Consider the following 20,334-nt stretch of genomic DNA (forward strand, 5'->3'; position numbering starts at 1 on the left):
TGCGTTGTCTTTTCTCCTCAGGGGTGATCCTGCTGTGTTCTCAAAGGCATCAGCAGCGTTATAGATGGTCTGTCTCCAGACCTCCCTGTTGGAGGCCAGAGTAGACCAGTTATGTTGGTCAATATGGCCAAGGCTGAGATGTTGTTTCAGGGAGTCCTTGTATCTCCTCTTTGGGGCTCCTCTCTTGCAGCAGCCAGTGGCAAGTTCACCATAGAGCACGATCTTAGGGAGGGGGTGGTTGGTCCTTCACCCTGGAGACGTGCCCTGCCCAGCACAGCTGTGTTCTCAGCAACATGGCCTCAATGCTTGTGACTGCTGCCTGTTCTAGAACAGAGGTATTGGTCACATAATCTGACCAGTGGATGTTTAGGATTGTACGGAGGCAGCGTTGATGGAAGCGTTCGAGGAGTCGCAGGTGGTGGCTGTAGATGACCCATGATTCAGATCCATATGAGAGAGCAGACAGCACAATGGCTCTGTAAACACTGATCTTGGTACTTTTCTTCAGGTGTTCATTACACCAAACTCTTTTATGAAGCTTTCCAAAAGCACTGTATGCCTTTGCTAACCTGTTGTCTATCTCTGTCAATCTTACCATCCAAGGAGATGAGGCTGCCTGGGTAATTAAACTGCTGGACTGATTTGAACTCTGATTGGCCAATGGTGATGTGGGGATGATGGAAGACTTCCTGAGGTGCAGGTTGATGGAGAACCTCTGTCTTCTTTAAGCTGACTTCCAGCCCAAAGAGCTCAGCAGCATCTGCAAAGCAGGATGTTAAACGCTGCAGAGCTGCTTCTGTGTGGGCAACAAGGGTGGCGTCATCAGCATAAAGCAGCTCCCGGACAAGATGGTTTAAGGTCTTGGTGTGGGCCTTCAGTCGCCTTAGGTTGAAAAGGCTTCCATCAGTATGGTATCGAATGTAGGTCCCGTCCTGATTCTCGAGGTCTGCAGTGGCCCTTTGGAGCATCCTGCTGGAAAAGATTGTGAATAGGGTTGGAGTGAGAACGCAGCCTTGTTTCACACCACTGGTTATTAGAAAGGGCTCAGAAAGTGTGTTGCCATATCTGACTTGGCCGTGCTGATCCTCATGGAGTGAGATGATCATTTTAAGGAACTTGGGGGGGCAACCTAAACGTTCCAAAATCTGCCAGAGACCTTTTCTGCTCACAGTATCAAAAGCCTTGGTGAGGTCGACAAAGGTTACACAGAGACCTTTGTTCTGTTTCCTGCACTTCTGCAGTTGTCTGAGAACAAATACCATGTCTGTGGTACTTCTGTTGGCTCTGAAACCACAGTTTATAGCAATCAAGGTATATAATATGTCCTACGATTATTTAATTATGGTATTCCTTCTTGCTTCCTAAACTCTTGGTTTAATTGTTTATAGCCTTGGCCAGTGTAAATTGCTCAAGGCTCTTATTTCTCTCAATGTCAGGGGCACAGCAAAGCTTCAGAGAACTGAAGTCTCCTCAAAACATATAAGAACTGATAATTTTGAAGCCTTTCCAAAGACTCCTATAGGAAAGGAGGCTGAGCAAGGTGACGTAAAAATAAATGTTTAAACTTTCTGTTTAAAAGCTCCCCGGTCAGGTAAATGAGGACAGGATTTCCTGAAGTTTGGTAATTCCATGATCTGATTCACTGGGATGGCAGAGACTCAGGGGGGGTCCTGAAGCTCTTCTCTGAAAATCTGAGTTTTGGGTGTCTGGTGTGTTGGAAAGTGAAGACTGTACAAAATAAAGCAGATTTGGGCTGTCAGGAGTCTCCTAAAAGAGGAAATCGTGATGCATCGACACAGCCTGCTCTGCACTTCAGCAGGATGGAAAGGAGGGGAGAGGAAAGGTTTTTGGGCTCTGGGATGGATTTTTTTTATTTTTTTAATTTTTTTTTTTTTTAGATCTAGTAAAAAAGTCTGTGTGGAAAACTGCTAAATTTGACGTTCCCTAAAATCTTGTTTTTGAATTATTTTCTCTTTTCACCCCTTTGATTCATATCCATGTTTACTGGTTTCCACTGTCCATAAAGAGGAAAATACTGAGACACCACTTATTTCCATGCAATTCCAAACATAAGAAAGAAAACCAAGCCCTTATATTTCAGCAGCTGCCCAAGGTTTATTTGGTCACCATTTCTGGAGGAGGACAAAGCCCACAAGTTATTTTAGCTCCTTCCTGTTCTCATCAGCCATGCAAATCCCCCATGTGGCTGGGAAATGCAGCCAGAGGATGCAATGTTTTCATAATAATCAATGTTTTTTATGGAATCAGAGAGTCCGAGAATGGGTTGGGTTGGAAGGGACCTTAAAGTTCATCTTGTTCCACCCCCCCCCCGCCAGGGCAGAGACACCTTCCACTAGCCCAGGTTGCTCCAAGCCCCGTCCAACCTGGCCTTGGACACTTCCAGGGATCCAGGGGCAGCCACAGCTTCTCTGGGCAACCTGTGCCAGGGCCTCCCCACCCTCCCAGGGAAGGATTTATTCCTGATATCCGCATGAAGATATATCTGGAACAGCTGGAGTGGCTGCTGGAGCAGCTGCCCCCTCACCAGCACAGTGCTGGGTCCCACTGCACGTCCCTGCTGCTCCAGCTGGAATATTCTGGAGTCTGAGGCACCCCCGGTCCCCCTGCCTGGCACTGGGAGAAAACATCCGGAGTGACATCTGGAAAATACAGGGAACAAAGCTCTTCTCTGGTCTTCTGGTCTTCTATGGACCAGTGTAGTCACCAGTGCACACCAGTGCCTGCCTCCCATCCCAGTGCTGGCCAGGACATCAACCACTGCCCAAATCCTCCTGTCTCTGTGAGTGTGAGGGAGGGCCAGCTGGCCAGGAGGGATCCATGGGGATGTTCCATCAGCGTGTCCATCCCCATGGGAGCTTAAGGACAGCAGCATCACTCAGTGAGGCCCCAGGAAGGTCGGGATATCCTGGGATGTGCTGTATCCAAAGGGCCACTGTTTTTCCAGAGGTTTAAATGATGCTCTTCTGCACCTGCCTGTGGCCCTGCAGGGCTGGGTGAGGGCACAGCTCCCACTTCCACACCAGCTGGAATTGCTGTGTGTCTCTGTTGACAGTTGGCATTTCTCACTCAGCTGAACCATTTCCCACACGACCTTCCCTTTTCCAGAGCATTTCAAACCACCAGTGAACATCAAGCAATTGTGGTGTTTGCTTTGCACTGATTAAACCCCACTTTATTGGGATATTTTAACCTCCACTCTCCTGGTGCTGCCCAACAGCTGCCTCAGGAAGCCAAGATCCCACATGAACAAAGAGTCACTCCCCAGAGCAAGAGTGAGGCTGAACTTTATCAATAAAAGCTTGAAACTTGGTGTAACTCTCCCGCCCACCCTGCCAGAAATTCATCAGCAAAACGCATCAGACAGCACAAAAGACAGACAGGATATTTTCTAATTGATAGGAGATCTACTGAAAACCTATTCCCACACTTTAATGGGATCACAGGAACACCATGGAGGTGGAGAGCTCATCAGAAACTTTAATGCTTCCCATATGCACCCGAAAATACCATTTGCAGAGCTTTCTTCCCTCTTTCATCCATCTGCCTGGCCAAGCTATTCCTTTTTTTCTCTTATTTATGGCTGTAATTTTGATGCCACAGTTACTGTACACGATCTGCTCTATATTTCTGTTATTTGCTTCAAAATTGCTCTTTTCAGCTTATCTCTAAAATCATTTATTTGCCCACAAAATAACCAGGCTGTGAACTATTTCCTGGCAACGAGTTTTGCAGAGCCCAATCATTCTGTTTGCCCTAATGGTGGATATGCATCCTTTATTATTGCACTTAAATGCTTATTAACAATTCATGGAATCTTAAGTGGCTGAAAAGACAGGGTCTGGAGCTAAATATTTCTAGAGAGTGTCTTAGCCCAGAGCCCTTCTCTGCAAGTGTAGGATTCACAGTGGAGAACAGCAGAGCTTGGAGTTGGTATTTTCTGGGTAATTGCATTTTTTAATTAAGAGTATATTTAATCCATGCACAAAACCAAGTGACACAACTGCTCAGGGGCTGCTGGAAAAGGCTGAAAAGAGTTTGCACAGTATATCCTTTATTTTACCAGCCTTTATATTGTGGTCACTGGAGGTGGTGAGCACCCTGATCCCAAAGCATGAGGTTCCTGTGGTTTCATCACACCCATAGGCTGTTCCCAGGCCTTGTTCAGCAAATTATGGTCACATTGAGGCTGTATTTGGACTTAGCAGCACATGAACACTCTCAGGATTTGCCTTTTCCCTCATACAATCACTTCCATGGCACAGACAAGGAGGGTGGAGGCAAGGAAAGGCAGCGGCCACCTCTGCACCCACCACTCAGGGCACCCTGGGGCTCCCTGGAGCAGAGGGTGCCTGGAGAAGAGGCTTTGGGGTCATCTCTCCATTGCAGGACATTGAGACATGTTCCTTTTCTGCTCAACTTCAGAGAGTTCAGTGTCTGAGTAAAGAGCAGAAATGCAACTGTTCACAGGTTAAAACCTTCCTCTTCTGCAGAGGACTCAGGAAGTCCCCAGTGCGTGTTTGTGCACCGGCTGGGAGAGAGAATCATGGAATGATAGGATATCCTGAGCTGGAAGAGACCCAACAAGGATCATCCAGTCCAACTCCTGGCCCTGCACAGACACCCCAACAATTCCCCCCTGTCCCTCAGAGCGTTGTCCAAACCCTCCTGGAGCTCTGGCAGCCTTGGGGCCGTGCCCACTGCCCTGGGGAGCCTGGTCAGTGCAGAGAAGGGTGAGGGACTCTGCTTTTTAGCTAATTTTTACTCCCTCTAATTTGACTGTCAGAAGCAAAAAGAGGAATTTTAAGTTGTCTGTACACTCATGAACCTTTCAGTGAGCAGCCCTTAAATTTTAAGTACTTTCCAAGCAACAGCTGAACCTTCCAAAGCAGCAGCAGCTGCTATCTGGGCTTGTCTCTCCCAGGGAGAGCAGGAATGAGACGATGCCACACAGAGGCCTCTGGGGCTCTGACACTTAATTGTTCTGACACTTAATTGTCCTGCCGTTGAAAAGCCCATCAATTTGGAGGCTCTCCCTGGGGGTCCTTCCTTTATCTTGATCTCAATTTTTTTCCCTTGTTTCACACCCAACCCTCCCAGCACAGGGAGCTCAGAAACACATTTGTCTCCAGCTCCATCAGCAGGTTTTTGTGCTGTCACTGTGTGAGCTCTGACACGGGTGGTTAAATACTGGAGGACAGGCCTGTGAGCAGGAAAAATCTGTGTTTCCTTCCCACTGGCTGTCAGGCAATGCAAACTGCTTTGCATCCATCTCCACTGAATCCATAAAACCCACTGCAAGAGATGGAACCAAAGGAAAGAAGGGAGATTTCTGGTGGTGTTCTCCCAGGGAAGAGGGTTGGTCCTCGCCAGACTGTCCTGGGAGGCCAGAAGGGAAAGTTTGGCATCATCTGAGCACCATCAGTTCCTGTGCATGACAGACAACAGCATAAGGAGAAACAATACCAGTATTTCTTTGTTCAGCACTGGGAGCAGTGGCACTCCCTGGAGAGGAAGCCCAGCTGGGAACAGGATGGGCAGGAAGAGGTGAGGTGGCTGAGGGAAGGATGCTACGACTGGGGCTGCTGCTGGAGGCCCGTTCTGAGGGCTGGGAGCACAAGTGGAGTGGAAAAGTTTTCACCAGAGGTCTTTGGTGTGGGCAGACCCAACCTGTGGAAGAGCTGACTAGCTGGGGTCCTGTCCTTGGAGGCATCCTGGTGGGCTTCCAGCTCAGTGCTCCTGATGGTCCTGCATGGGCTGAGGCCTGGCTGGGGAGTCTAGTTTGTGCTGAGCTCTTCTCCAGTGGGGCTGGAGGGTTTGGAGCTACCTGGTGGCAGTTTGAGCCTCAGCAAGTGTGGCCACAGCAGCTTCAGTAGTGCTGGTTCAGGCCAGGCAACAGTGGCCTGGACAAAGTTAGGAATGGCCACCAATGTCAGCACGAGCAGCCTAGAGAGGGGCAGGAGCAATGGGGTGCTGATCGTGCCACAGCTGATTTAGGGGTCACATGGAATTTTGCCAACAGAGCTTCATTTGTACTCGATCTTAGCTTGAAACAATTGGGTTTGAAATGGATATCAGACACCTCAAATGGCAAATATCCTTCCAGTGATCAGGGGAGAAAGTGGTTCAAGTTTTACAGACAGCAGAGGAGGAGGTGCCAAGCTCCACAGTCATTTTCTTCTCCTCATAAATCTTGTGATGAGACAGGGGGGACCCACTGAGCTGTTCCCCAGCTGATCCCACCCCTGGGCACAGGCAGCCAAACCCCCTCAGTGGGGAAGACACTCAGGGACCTGAGAGCAGTCCCTGTCCCTGTTCAAGGCAAACCTTTCCACCAGGCATCCCATGGTAACTGGTGCAGGGCCAAAGGGTGGATGGAAAGGGAAACCAGAGGCCCCCACAGCAACTTTTCGGAGCCAAATAATTTTAATTTGTGGGCCAGAACAATTCAAACTTTGAATATTTGCCAAAATTCTTCTTTAATGCAAATTTTTTATACCGTTACTCGTGTTCCAGGCCTGGGGGATGGATAATAAAAACAATGAAAGGAGAGCATTGCTTGGCTTCCTCTGGTGAGGAACCAGCACAAATAAGACAGGTTGGTGCTTTGCAGCCAGTGCAAACTCCCTTTTTAATAGGAACCCCAAAGCCTCACTCCTTCCTTTTGTCTCCTGTAGATACCACTTGTCATGTAATGGATCTTTCATCTCAATAGGGCTTTTAACTTCAAACCTCTCAGATCTTTAAAGAACTGCAAAACATTACAGGCAGAGAGAAACTTTATTCTAATTTGTTAGATGTAAGAAAAATGAGGATGCAGCCACTTCAATGAGCAGAGACTGCCTTTGGAGGGGGGCTCCTCTTGCTAAAGTCTCTCTGGGTTCTTTCTTCCTAAAGGTTCACTGAGGCCCTGGCACAGGTTGCCCAGAGAAGCTGTGGCTGCCCCATCCCTGGAAGTGTCCAAGGCCAGGTTGGATGGGGCTTGGAGCAACCTGGGCTAGTGGAAGGTGTCCCTGCCCATGTCAGGGGGTGGAACAAGATGAACTTTAAGGTCCCTTCCAACCCAACCCATTCTCTGACTCTCTGATTCCATAAAAAACATTGATTATTATGAAAACATTGCATCCTCTGGCTGCATTTCCCAGCCACGTGGGGGATTTGCATGGCTGATGAGAACAGGAAGGAGCTAAAATATCTTGTGGGCTTTGTCCTCCTCCAGAAATGGTGACCAAATAAACCTTGGGCAGCTGCTGAAATATAAGGGCTTGGTTTTCTTTCTTACGTTTGGAATTGCATGGAAATAAGTGGTGTCTCAGTATTTTCCTCTTTATGGACAGTGGAAACCAGTAAACATGGATATGAATCAAAGGAGTGCAAAGACAAAATAATTCAAAAAGAAGCTTTAAGGGCAGGGGGTGGAACAAGCTGAGCTTTAAGATCCCTTCCCACCCCAACCATTCTGGGATTCTCAGTGCCACAGTCTGCTGTTAAATCCAGATTGGTCACAGCAATTCTCCCTGAGGAGGAGCAGCCAGGCTGTGCTGCATCAACACACTGAACACCTTGTTTTGTTGATATTCAGAACTAAACTGCAGTCGAGGAGCCAAAAGAAAAGAGTTTGTCCCAATGGATAGAGCTGCAGCAAAGCAAAGCACTTGAGAGTCCTTAACAGCGATGGGGAGGTAACAGCCACACCTTTTGTGCCCACTCCAGCTTTTGAAGTTGTTCTGTGACTGTGGTTTGTTCATTCAAAAAGAGGCAGAACAGCCTCTCCATGCAGCAATATGCCATGTGGAATCAAGGATCCTCCATGAAAAATGAGAAGAAAATTGTTATTTCCTGCTTTGTTCTGAAGTTGGAGTGAAGAGGCATCTCAGGCACGAGCTGAAGAGCCAACCTGAGCTCTGGTGTTCCTTCAGCTTTACCCAGACTGGCCCAGCATGGGGCCTGGCTCACGGTGGGGAACCACAAATCCTGGCAGTACATTGATTTATTGGAGGAACAACCTCCTTGTCGAGAGAGAGTCAGCTCTGAAGAGCGGGAGAGATTTTGCTGGTTTGTGTTAGACCCTGATGAGACAAGTTATAGCTACTCTAAGCCAGGGGATAAAGAGAATGACAGGAAAAAAAGACGTTTTCCTGTATTTTCTTCCCTATGAGAGATTTGGGCATTGAATACAGAAACACTGCTCTAGCTTTGTAAGTGGAGATGCTGGTTTAACTCCTGGTTCTTTCCATACTCACAGTCAAGTTACTTATCATGGTGTTGAGCCCTTTTCTAGTTATCACTCTCTTTGAAGTCCCTTCACCTGGAGTCAAGTGAATGTCTCATGTTTAATTTTTGTAATATTTTAGTCTCTGTCATAGCACAAAATGCTTCAAATGTATCTGTAAATGAAGGTTAGGAGGAGAGCAGGTAAATGAAAACCTACCCACCAATATATGTTGAGAAGGCCAAAAAGCAGATTGTAATTTTTAAATCGCTCAGAGTTTGAGGGGGAGAATGAACTGATTCATGACTTCAGGATGGTCAGGATTGGCAAAAGCTTAATTAATGTCTTGTCTGCTTTATGCCTTCTGCAAAATTGTGTTTATAAGGCAGCATTTACCCATTGTGGGCTTTGAGAACTTCGGGGCACCTGTGTAGGGTCTAACAGAGAAGGGTCCTCTCAGCCTTCAGTGAGGCCTTAAGACAACACCAAATATAAAATCTGGGTTTATTGCAGCTCCAGCCTGTTCTTCACTGGCTGTTTCACACAAGTGAACATCCACATTAAAGGCAGCAAACAACCACATTTTAAAACCTACAAGGGAGTCATTTTAATAAGTCAAGTTTCTCAAAGCAAAGTCATCCTAATGACTGAGGAGCGAGGTGAGAGTAATTGAAGTGACGGGAAAATGCAGAAAACTCATTAATTTTCTTCTGCAAGGTCTGGGAAAGATCACAGAAAGGCAACACAGATCGTTGTAGAGGATGCAAAATGCTGTAAACATTTAAATGGTTCAGAGAAATCACGGATTATTGCAAAACATGAAACTGTTTTGACTGTGTGTCTCACCAGTTCCTTTGGTTTGAACTCAAAGTGCATCCCAGCCCGTGGAGTTGTGGATGGGAGTGATTTGGGACTTTCTGGAGAAGCACATGCCATAAAGAGAAGGCAGTTCTGAGTGGTTTTGATACCAAGAGCTTTGTGGTTCTGTTGGAAATGATGTAACTTTTCTGATAGTTTTAATTGTTTTAAGGAAAGCTTTTAATTAATTGTTTTAATTAACCATAGGTTGTGTATTAGGCCTTAAATCAGTTTTAGCCAGCATTTAGAAAACAGTTGTCATGAGAACATAGGAGAAAAAAGTACCAAAACTGTAAATTTTGTTAAAGTTAACCTTGATGTGCTTCAGTGAAAAAATTCCAGAAGAGGAAGATGGATTGTTGGATCTGGACATCTGGAGTTTAACATCTGGAAAAGAGGACCTTTTGCAGAAACCAACATATAATGGAGAAGACTAAAAAAGGCTCATTATTTGTGTCAGAAAGTCACTACTGGGGAAAAAGATATTAAAAAGACTAAAAATAACTAAATTAGCACAGAAAGGAAGAAATCAATAACCAAGAGAAGGTGGAATACTAATGAAAGAGAATTATGTAATTAAATACCAGTGAACAATAATTTCTTGGTTAAAAAGGTATGAAAAGGTGAAAAAGTGATGTCTTGCTGTCTGTCTGGAGGCAGGAATTTTGTGGGCCACATACACACCCAGCTCTGCAAATAAAAGGGATTCCTTGCTTTCTAACACTAAAAACCAGTGTGAGAGGGTTCTGTTTGTCCCGATGATCCCAGAGGTGTTTGGGAACAGTTCCCTGCAGACGTGGCTGGGGCAGCAGCTGAGCTGCTCCAGGGACCTGCTGAGAACCAGCCCGGCTTCCTCAGCACCTCGGTGAGCACAGCTCCTTGATCTCCCTGATTTCCCAGGAGCAGCCCAAATTTCAGCAGGTGGGTCCCCCATTCCTGCCAGGACATCCTGGTGGTCGTCACATGCCAAGAACTGGCATCCCATGGCACCTGCCAGTGCCACCTGGAGAGCTGGACACGGACACGGGCTGGGCTGTTTGGCTCCAGCACCGCCAGGAACCAGCACCTTGCCCCTGACACAGCCTTGCAGGTGCTCCTGCTGCTCCCCAGGATGTGGGATGCAGCTTTCCTGGAGCAGTCTGGCTTTCTCCTACCTGGCTGCACCTCACTGAGTAGCCACTCCCCGGTGCCCACAGAGCTTTGGTGGCTCATGACACAGGTTCTGTGAGCCACAGTGAACACGAGCAGGGGAGGGGAGAGCAGCCACTGTGGGGGCTCTGTTTGGGTGGTGGGCAGAGGGAGATGTTGGGCAGGGAGATGGTCGTGGTGTGTTGGATCCCAAAATATAATATCAGCAGAAAGGAGCTTAGAGGGCCTGAGCCATGAGCCTTGGAAAACAGGGGCTGAGATGAATCCCGTGACCTGAAGGACTGGACCCTCCTCACAAGACCTGTAAAGTTCAAACTTATGGATTAACTTGGTTCCTGCAGCAAAAATAAGGAAGGATTTTGAGATGATTGTATCAGACCACATCTAAACCCTTTGATCCTCTTCCTCCCCATGTAATCTTGGTCGAGGGAAATATTAACCTATTGGGTAACTGCAGTAAAAACTTGTGTAATTCCCTAATTAACATAGCTCGTGGTCCTCATTAACGTCCAACCCCCAAGCCCCCTAAATTGTGTTCATGTGTTCAGTAAAGTGTTCCAGTTTACACCCCATACCTGGAATCACTTAGTTATTGACTCTCCACTGTGCTTTGGTCAGTCAGGAGCAGCAGTTGAGTCAAAACTGCTCTTTCCCTCTGGACCATCTTTATCAACTCCAGCTTCATGTGACAGCTCTGTGGAAACACTCACCCCAAGTCCTTCAGTGTCTGATGTGCCCATGGAGTGTCTGGGACTTGAAGCACCGTGGTGTGCCCAGGCCAGGGGCTGAGCAGGCTGATGAAATGGTTAGAAATGGTTAGAAATGGTTAGAAATGATTAGAAATTGTTAGAATGGTTAGAAATCCTGCCACTCACCCTCCCGATGCCAAAATCCTCCTGTGAAATCCAAGCCCTACAAATGCAGCCCTCAGGACCCACTGATCATGTCTGTCCTTCCATGTTGACCTTCCAAAGCTGCATCTGGTGTTGGTGCCTGAAGGACAGAGGGGTCAGCAAGAAAACACCTCTGGACTTGTCTACATAAATTTGCACTGAGGGAGACTTTGGAGAGCCCTAACCTGTCAGGGTGAGAGAAACCCCGTTCATGGGTTTTTGTTGCCAGGTAAGAGAAATTTCAGAGGTAATTTGACAACCAGAGCTCCTCGTTCTCTGTGTCACACACGTGTCACCTTACTCCCATCAGTCAGATACGTGTGTTTGGTGCTTGTGAGTGTGGGGGCATAAAATCAACTCGCTGGGAGATTGTGTAACCAAATATTTCCATAAGATCACACAGTGAATTTTATTACCCTGAAGTTCCCTAGAAGGACACTCAGCACTGGGAAAGGTTTCTTGTTCCCAATGTTAAATTCATGTGGCTTCACTGAGAGAATAACAAGGCACTTGACATCTTCCAGTTTCAGAATAACTTCGGAGCATCTGCTTTCCCTCATTTAATTTCCCTGTCCCAGAGGGGACCCAGCCAAATGGCCAGCTTGCCTGTGCTCAGGGCTGACATGATCTAATCTGAAGAGGAGCTGTGTTTGAGTTCTGTGGTGCTGCTGAAGTTGGATTCATTAGCCACTTTCCCCCCAGAGTTTTCAGAAAGTTTCTGCTGTGTTTGAAGGATAATTGCCATGCCTGGGTCTCAGGGGAAGGGAGAAACAAAGGAGTGTGTGTTCCCCTTTTGATTCAGACTCAAAGAGTGACAGAGGTAGGGAAAAAATAGCAGGTCCAGGAGATTCTTCAGGAGCACGTTAATGGCTCTGCACTGGAAACCATGTGGAGTGTGCCAGGGGGAGCCTGGCTGGGGAGGAAGAGGAGAGTTAGCACTGCCAGATCCTCTCCTGGAAAAAATATCCCTGTGCTTGTACCTCTCTGGGGAATGAGGGAATATGTGACTGGCAGCCAAGTTTTCCAAAACAATGGTTTTGAAGGTGTTTCTCTGTGTACTGTCAGACATTTCTACACCTGAATGCTTCTGGCTTCCTCCTCCCATCACGTCCCTCTCCCTCCACCCCTGCACAACCCGTGGTGTTGGGCTCAGTCCACACATACCAAGGGAAAAACAGCTTGCAAAGGTTAGAAAACAGCCCACAGAAAGCCCATTTTAATTTTAACTTTCAAATTAAGCTAGTCTGAAATTCTGTTTTCTGTAGCTTAGTCCCCACCTGCAAAGAAATGGATTCAATGAGGAATTGAATGTGTTTTCAGCTCTGGATCCTGACTAAACAAAACCAAAAGGAATGAAAGAATCTTACACCCTTCGGTAATTAAAAAGATTAATATAAGTCCTTAAAGGATGATTTAGGTGCCTAAAGAGCTGCTTTTCTTTTCTTATCATTATGATAAATATTTTCTATTTTGTTACAGCTGAGAATTTCATCATGATTATTTAATGGTGATACTCTAACAAGATTCAATAACAAGCTTTTCATTTTTTTAAAAAAACAAAAGGTAAGAATATTGCCAAAATCTTTTCATGATTAACAAAAAAATTGTCTCCAGTACAACTTCACCTCTGTCAAAGCTCTGTTTTAGCACTACAGTGTATCTTGCATAATAGCAGTGCAAGGGACACTGTATCACATAAAAATGTGTTTAATGGCAAATATTATGTATTTCTGTAAAATATTTAAAGGCACTAAACATGCCATGTTTTAAATCCTGCTTCCAGTAAGCAACTGTTCATAATTAAAAATCAAAAGCTGAGTTTGGTGCATCCCTTGAGTATGTTCAGTGTGTGCTGCTGAATTACACCCGTGGGCAGTGTGAGACACATCTGCACGTGTTCCCTGAGCATCCCAACTCCTCCTGCTCTCTGGAGCTTCCACCTGTCTGCAACAAAACAGCTCAAGATCAGCCTGGAGAGCAGAAAGAAGGTTGAGGGCTGGTCCATCATGTCTCTATTCTCAGTTCAGGAAGTCAGTTGTTACCACAGAACAGGGTGGGATGGCCAGGGGGATTCTCTGTGCTCTGGAGAAAGGTGCAGGTGATGAAAATTTGATGAAAAGATGGAGAATTTCACCATTTGGGGGTTCTGCTTGGAGCTGGAAAAGATGGAAAACACACTTTCTTCCTAAAAGACTGGCTGGAAACCTAAATATTTTCTTTTGGTTGCCTTGGTCCCTTGACAGGGCTTGTGAGAGAAGCTGCTTTGCTTCCCAGCTGAGCAGCCTCATGTCTCATCTGTGCAAGCACGAGAGCAAGGAAATGTGCTCTGGAAGAGGTTGTTCAAGGTTCAGTTGGAGAGAATGACTTGGGTCCTCAGGGGAACTGCAGGATCCAGGTGATAACAAAGTTCAAATCCTTCAGCTGCCCCTTTCTGTCTGTTCCTCAAAGCAAATCCTGGGATGTTTGTGCTGTATCCAGCCTGAATAAGGAATCTCTCAGCCAGGGGCTGCAGAGAAAAGGGCTGGGGAGCAGTGGAGTGTCCTCAGCCTTCCCTGCAGGCAACACAAAGGAAACTGTTGTATTTGGGAGTTAAACTCATATTTGGAAGTTAAACTCATATTTGAGCCCAAGTAAAAGACCCTGTGAGTGCTTTCTAAGACCCAGGAAGAGCCACAACACCTTTTCCCTCCTCTGGGACTCCAGGACCCTCGGGAAGGACCTCCCCAGCACAGACCTGGCAGAGCTCTGCTTGCAGGTACTGCACAGCTCCACAGCCCTCGTGCTTCTCCCTGAGCCTTTCATGCTTGTCTTATTTCATGGGAACATATTCCAGCCACAGAGGTGTCAAAATACCTCATTTCAACATCAAATGCAGGTGCTTTGTTGCTTTAAATAGACATTCCAGGAAAGCATGCTTTGGATTTTAACAGCCAACAGCTAATCCTCCTCCTTCTTCCCCGAGCTGTGTGTCTGGAGGGTGATGGTTCCTTCCAAACCAGCAGCTCCCAGTGCTTGCTGGGCTCATAGAGCCATAGAACTGAGCTGGGAGGAACCCACTAGGATTTAGTCCAACCCCTGGCCCTGCACAGACACCCCAACAATCCCACCCTGTCCCTCAGAGCGTTGTCCAAACCCTCCTGGAGCTCTGGCAGCCTTGGGGCTGTGCCCACTGCCCTGGGGAGCCTGTTCCAGTCCTCCAGGGATGTCACACCTGGGAATCACATCTGCTCCCTGAACTAAACCTCCTGCTCTTCGAGATTCCTCAGTGTAGCCCCCTCCAGGCTCCCCCCAGCTCCTTCTCTCCCTGCCCCTCTTTCTCCCAGTGAGCTGCCCCTGACCCAGCATTCCTCATCCAGGAGGAGGCACAGGGGGAGTCTTGCCCCACCCCAGACAAAAAAATCACAGCTCCTGCAGAACCAAATGGGGACAAACAACAAGGATGTGCCCTTGTCACAGCAGATAATTTCACAGATTTCCTGTTCAGCTCTAATTCAGAATGAAGCCAAGTCTGAGGATGCTGAAATCCCCTGGGAATTTGGACTCCCTGGCTCTGCACAGCCCCGAGGCTGCCACAGCATGCAAAGAACACCAAGGAACTTTAAAATGCAGTCACTCATCCCTCACATTAAGCTGCTTTTCCTTCCTGCTTCTCCCTTGCATCTGCAAGGGTTTCCCCCAGGTTTCACAGGACAAATAAGGAATTAATTTCTGATGCCTGAAATCAAGCAGAACTTGCTTTCCCTACTTTTCAGACCTGCATAAACCCTCTTTCTTTTCTCCAGGTTTTGCACTTTCTGTGCAAAATTTTTGTCAGATGTTGAAGATTTTTGAAGTTTTTTAACTTATTACCAAAATCCAGGAAGCAAGATCAGAAGGCCAAATGAGCCAAAGGAGAAACCACCCTTGTCTCCAGCAGAGTAAGAGCAGCTGGGAATTTGGCTACCCATGGTACTGCAGCCATTTGACATTCACAGAAACAGCCTTATTCTTATGTATTAGAATGTATAATTATAATTATTATGCATTTCATTTAATAATGTTATTTTTATGACACTTGATTTGTGTCAGACTATACAGCAAAGACATGAGAAAAGACACAGCTCTGGCTCTGAAGGGACACTGGCAGTGGGAGAGGGAAAGGACAGGGTGAAAATTGATGGGAAAACAAAAGGAAGGGGAGAAAAAGGGTTTATAGGACCACAGAATCACAGAATGGGTTAGCTTGGAGGGGAATTTAAAGACCTTCTCATTCCAACCCCCTGCCATGGGCAGGGACACCTTCCACTAGCCCAGGTTGCTCCAAACCCTGTCCAGCCTGGCCTTGGACACTTTCAGGGATCCAGGGGCAGCCACAGCTTCTCTGGGCAACCTGGGCCAGGGCCTCCCCACCCTCACAGCCAAGAATTTCTTCCCAATATCCTGTCTATCCTGCCCTCTGGCAGTGGGAAACCATTCCCCTTGTCCTGTCACTCCATCCCTTGTCCAAAGTCTCTCTCCAGCTCTTGAAGCCCCTTTAGGATCATTAAGGTGCTCCAAGGTCTCCCTGAGCCTTCTCTTCTCCAGGTTGAACCCCCCCAGTGGAGACTGCAGGAGGGATCTTGGAGGCTGGTTGCAAACACAGGAACAAAGTGCAAAGACAGTCCAGGCCAAGGTTTATGAGAAGGTTTCAGCCCCCAGAGGTGTTGGGCTCCTGTCCTGCCTCCCTGGGTGTCTCCAGGGTTGTCCTCCATGCTGGGGCAGAGGGGGTGAGGAGGAGCCCTGTGCACCCACAGTGTGGATAGAGAGCAAACTGCAGCTGGCTCAACTGGCCCAAATGCAAAGAAGTTAGTAAATAAAAAGCAACTTGTCAGTCAGGCCGAGGCCTGCAATGCCCCTGGGCAATTAGTCTGACTCTATTTTACATTTATGAAGCAGGGTAATGAACGTAACGACCCTTTGGGTGCCAACAAATAACAGAGAATAGCACACACAGAGCCTGAATTGAAGCAAATGCATCCTTGGAGGCTCATGATGGGCTCCAGCTTCTCACACAGCCTGGCAGTGCATTTTCAGGAGCTGTTTTGCTCGTGGACAAGGCTGTGGAGCAGCAGAATCTCCTCTGGAGGTGCAGCTGGAGCCCTACAATGCTGGTGAGCTCCTGCTGTCCCATCCCTGCTTGGGCTCATGCAATAATTATCCCCCGTGAGTGTGGTGGGACACCTGAACCTTTTGTACCCCCACAAGGGAAAGGAGGAACATTCCTGCCATGGGAACATCTCCTTGAGCCCCTGTGGCCCTTGGGGAAGCGTTTGCTCCCTGCTGTGGGTCTGCAGTGGGCAGGGAAGCCCAGGCTGCCCCACAGCCTTTGCTGCTGGTCCCAGGGACCCCAGCGAGAGTTGTCCACCCAAATGGGACCGACCAGCTGCAAGTGGCACAACCAAAGGAGGTCTTGTCACATCCTACCCCACTCCTCATCCAAAGGGTCCCTGAGAGGGTAGAAGACCCCTGAGAAGAGCAGCAGAATTGCCCTGGGGAAAAATGACCCCAGGATTAGGCCACGCAGACTCAGCACTGACAGCTTGTTCACATTTACATAAAAGCCTTAAAAATGAAAAAAGAATTAAAATCCTTATTTTGCTATGTATTTGTCAATTCTTAAAGCACCCACTCTGTGAAGTGATTGAGCCATTCTGAGTCATCAAAAATTAAAATTCCAGGTTGAAGGTTGTATTTGCTGTACTAGGTGCATTAAATAATCTGAGTTTTATTGTGTTCCAGGGCTGCTCACCACCCATGGTAAGTGTAAAAATGATACCAAGAGAGGGCTTACTGAAAGGTGCTTATCTTCCTTCCTCACTGTTACATGCTGAAAGTTTTTAAAGTATATGAATTTTCTCTTGTCATTTTTTAGCTCTAAAATTGGATTAAATTCTGTCTTTACCATGTGGATCTCTCTGGAAAATATCTGTCCATGTAGAACTGAACAGTGAAAGGTGAGCTGACTTTGCAGCTTCAGGCATGTCTCTCACATGCACAGATTTCTCACACATAGAATCCCAGAATGGTTTGAGTTGGAGGGACACGAAAGATCATCTCGTTCCAACCCCTGCCATGGGCAAGGACACCTTCCCCTGCTCTGTGGAGCTTCCACCTGTCTGCAACAAAACAGCTCAAGATCAGCCTGGAGAGCAGGAAGAAGGTTGAGGGCTGGTCCATCATGTCTCCATTCTCACTTGAGGAAGTCAGTTGTTACCACAGAACAGGGTGGGATGGCCAGGGAGATTCTCTGTGCTCTGGAGAAAGGTGCAGGTGATGAAAACTTGATGAAGAGATGAAGAACTTCAGCATTTGGGGGTTCAGCTTGGAGCTGGAAAAGATGGAAAACACACTTTCTTCCTAAAAGACTGGCTGGAAACCTAAATATTTTCTTTTGGTTGCCTTGGTCCCTTGACGGGGCTTGTGAGAGAAGCTGCTTTGCTTCCCAGCTGAGCAGCCTCATGTCTCATCTGTGCAAGCACGAGAGCCAAGGAAATGTGCTCTGGAAGAGGTTGTTCAAGGTTCAGTTGGAGAGAATGACTTGGGTCCTCAGGGGAACTGCAGGATCCACCAGCCCAGGTTGCTCCAAGCCCCGTCCAACCTGGCCTTGGACCCCTGCAAGGATGGGGCAGCAACAGCTTCTCTGGGCAACCTGTGCCAGGGCCTCCCCACCCTCGCAGGGAAGGATGTCTTCTTAATATCTAACCTAAGCCTAATATCCTTTAAAATGGCGAAGAAGAGTTCACTCTGACAAACCAAGTGCCTCCTCCCTCCAGCCAAAGATTGGACTGTGCTGTTTTTAAGCCCCTAAACTCCAGCACCCACTCTGGGGTCTGGGTATCTGCAGGTGGTCCCATGTCCTCCCAAGCCCCTCAAACAGTGCCATGGCTGCTGGCACCGTGCTCTGCAGCCTGTGCTGGGCTGGAGGAGCTCAGCTGGTCTCCGGGGGGCTGTGCAGGGCTGTGCTGGCCCGCGGGGCTGAGGGGAGGTTGCCCAGCACTGATGAGCTCACACCAATCCCTACAGGCAGCAGTGCCACCTAAAGCCTGTGCTAACAGGAGACAGCTGAGCTTCTCCAGGGCTTTGAGCACTGGAACCAGGCACTGGGAGGTGGATTAGGGAGCAGGGAAGAGCTGATCAAATATGTGCTGTAATAAGATGTGAATTGTAGCAGCGAGTGCTTTTCTCATTAATGTGTTTTGGTTGCACTGAGCAGAGAGGGGGAAAGGCCCCCTGATCCTACAGAATCCGTGCAGACACCCAAGCCAGCTCCAGCAGAAAGGAAGCACTCACTGGCTGCTGTCCCTGCCCAGCACAGCCTGGGCACACAGCTCAGCTCAGGATGTGCCCTCCTGCTCCTGCAATTCCCCCTCCCCACTCCTGCAGCCCCCACTCCACATCCCTGCCCCTCACAGCCTTGCCAGGGGTTCCCACAGGGCTGAACAACTCCAGAGCTGCTGGTTTGAAACTTTCCTCGTGCAATCACCTTTCCATGGGTGTGTTCCCACTCATCAGGTTAAATGATCTTTATTTCAGAGCTGTGTTACTGGTGCCTCCCAGCTGTCCCATTGGTATGCTGACAGTGCCTCACCCCTGTTTTCTCTACTTATAATTTAACCAATGCCAAAGGGTTACTTTCATCAAATGTAAAAAATGGACACTTATAAAAATGCATAGGTTTTAAATTGCTCAGCAGTTGGAGTAGTTATAAGAACTAGCCCAGGGAATAAATGGCTCCTTCTCATATTAGGCCATTTCCATATGGGCTGCAAAGGGAATGGGATTCATTCCTGTTCCCACCACACACAACTGTTCCTCTGCTGTTCCTACAAGCTTCAGTGTCTCTCTTAATGCTTTATTATCACTGTTGAAACTCCACAGTTTAGAATGTGCTCAGAGTAAATCTGTCATGTTACATTTAAGCACCAATTGCTTATGTTTTAATGGCATTAATCTTTGCCTTCTTGCTGTGTCTGAGCCAGAAGAATGAAAGGAGATAATTCCTCTCTTTCTCAGCCACTGAATCCTGTAAAATGAAAGCAGCACTCCGGTGCTGCAAGCAAAGCTGATTTTCCTGCTGCTTCTGAATGCCCTGTCCCACACCAAGAAGGCTGACCCTGCCCCAGCCCTCCCAGGGCATGGAAAAGACATTCCTTGGGAATTTTGCTTTGGAATTCACCCCACAGTCCACATGTTGTCAGGACAGAACCTCTTAAAATATGGTCCGAGGCAGCTCACCTGACAGAAAAGGTGATGTAACACTGCAACACAAAATGCTAATGAGTTCCAAATTGTGCCAGGAAAATCAATGTTTGTCCTGAAGAAGGTTCTGTTTTTATTGGATAACTTTCCTCTTGACTTGGTTATTTTTCTAGAGTCCTACAAAAGGAGAGAGAAAGAGAAAGGAAATAGGAAGAGTAGTGCACGATGAAGAAGCCGATTCTTAAGTCCAGCATAAAACTTGATGGTTTAGGATAGGCATTAAATATAGGAGCTTATAAAATAAGAAGATGGAGTTTAGACACAGTAAAATAGGAGGGACAACACAGGAAATATCTGCTCATAACATGTTCTGTTGCACAATTATATTTTGTTAAACAAAAGCCAATCCTTCCTCCCTCCAGCTTTCTGGTGCAGAAGGACTTCAGTCCTGGTTTCAGTGTCAGTGCAGGGGATTTCTCTCCATGATCCCATGATGGCCCATAGGTGTCTCAAGGATGGGGTATCACAAGAGGGGGCACATTTCAGTGTTTTCCAAGCTGATTTCCCAACCCTACAACACCATTTACCCCACTAGAGTCCGTGCTGGAAGGAACATTTCCTCCTTCCACCTCCCCACAGTGAGGAGCAATCTATCATGTGATATTTCTTTTAAAGGTTGTGTTTTTGAAGCCTTTCATCCACCAGAAATTCCAAGTTTTGAGGCACTTTAAACCTCAATTTCTTTCCAAGACTGTGTTTTGTGAGGTGGTTTGCTTAGTCTCCTCTCAAGGGGGCGGGCAGACACATAATAGGTGCCAAGTATTCCCTGTCACCCCCATGACAAAACAGCCAAGTCTTGTCCCTCCAAGTGTCACAAGTAACGAGCAACCTTCTTAATTAGCAGCTCCAACAGCATCTGAACAAGTTGTTATAAAACACATTCGATTATTTATTGGGAAGATCTGTTCCCAATATTATCAATATTTA

This window comes from Chiroxiphia lanceolata, chromosome 17 (assembly GCF_009829145.1).
Source record: "Chiroxiphia lanceolata isolate bChiLan1 chromosome 17, bChiLan1.pri, whole genome shotgun sequence".
NCBI classification, from domain to species: Eukaryota; Metazoa; Chordata; class Aves; order Passeriformes; family Pipridae; genus Chiroxiphia; species Chiroxiphia lanceolata.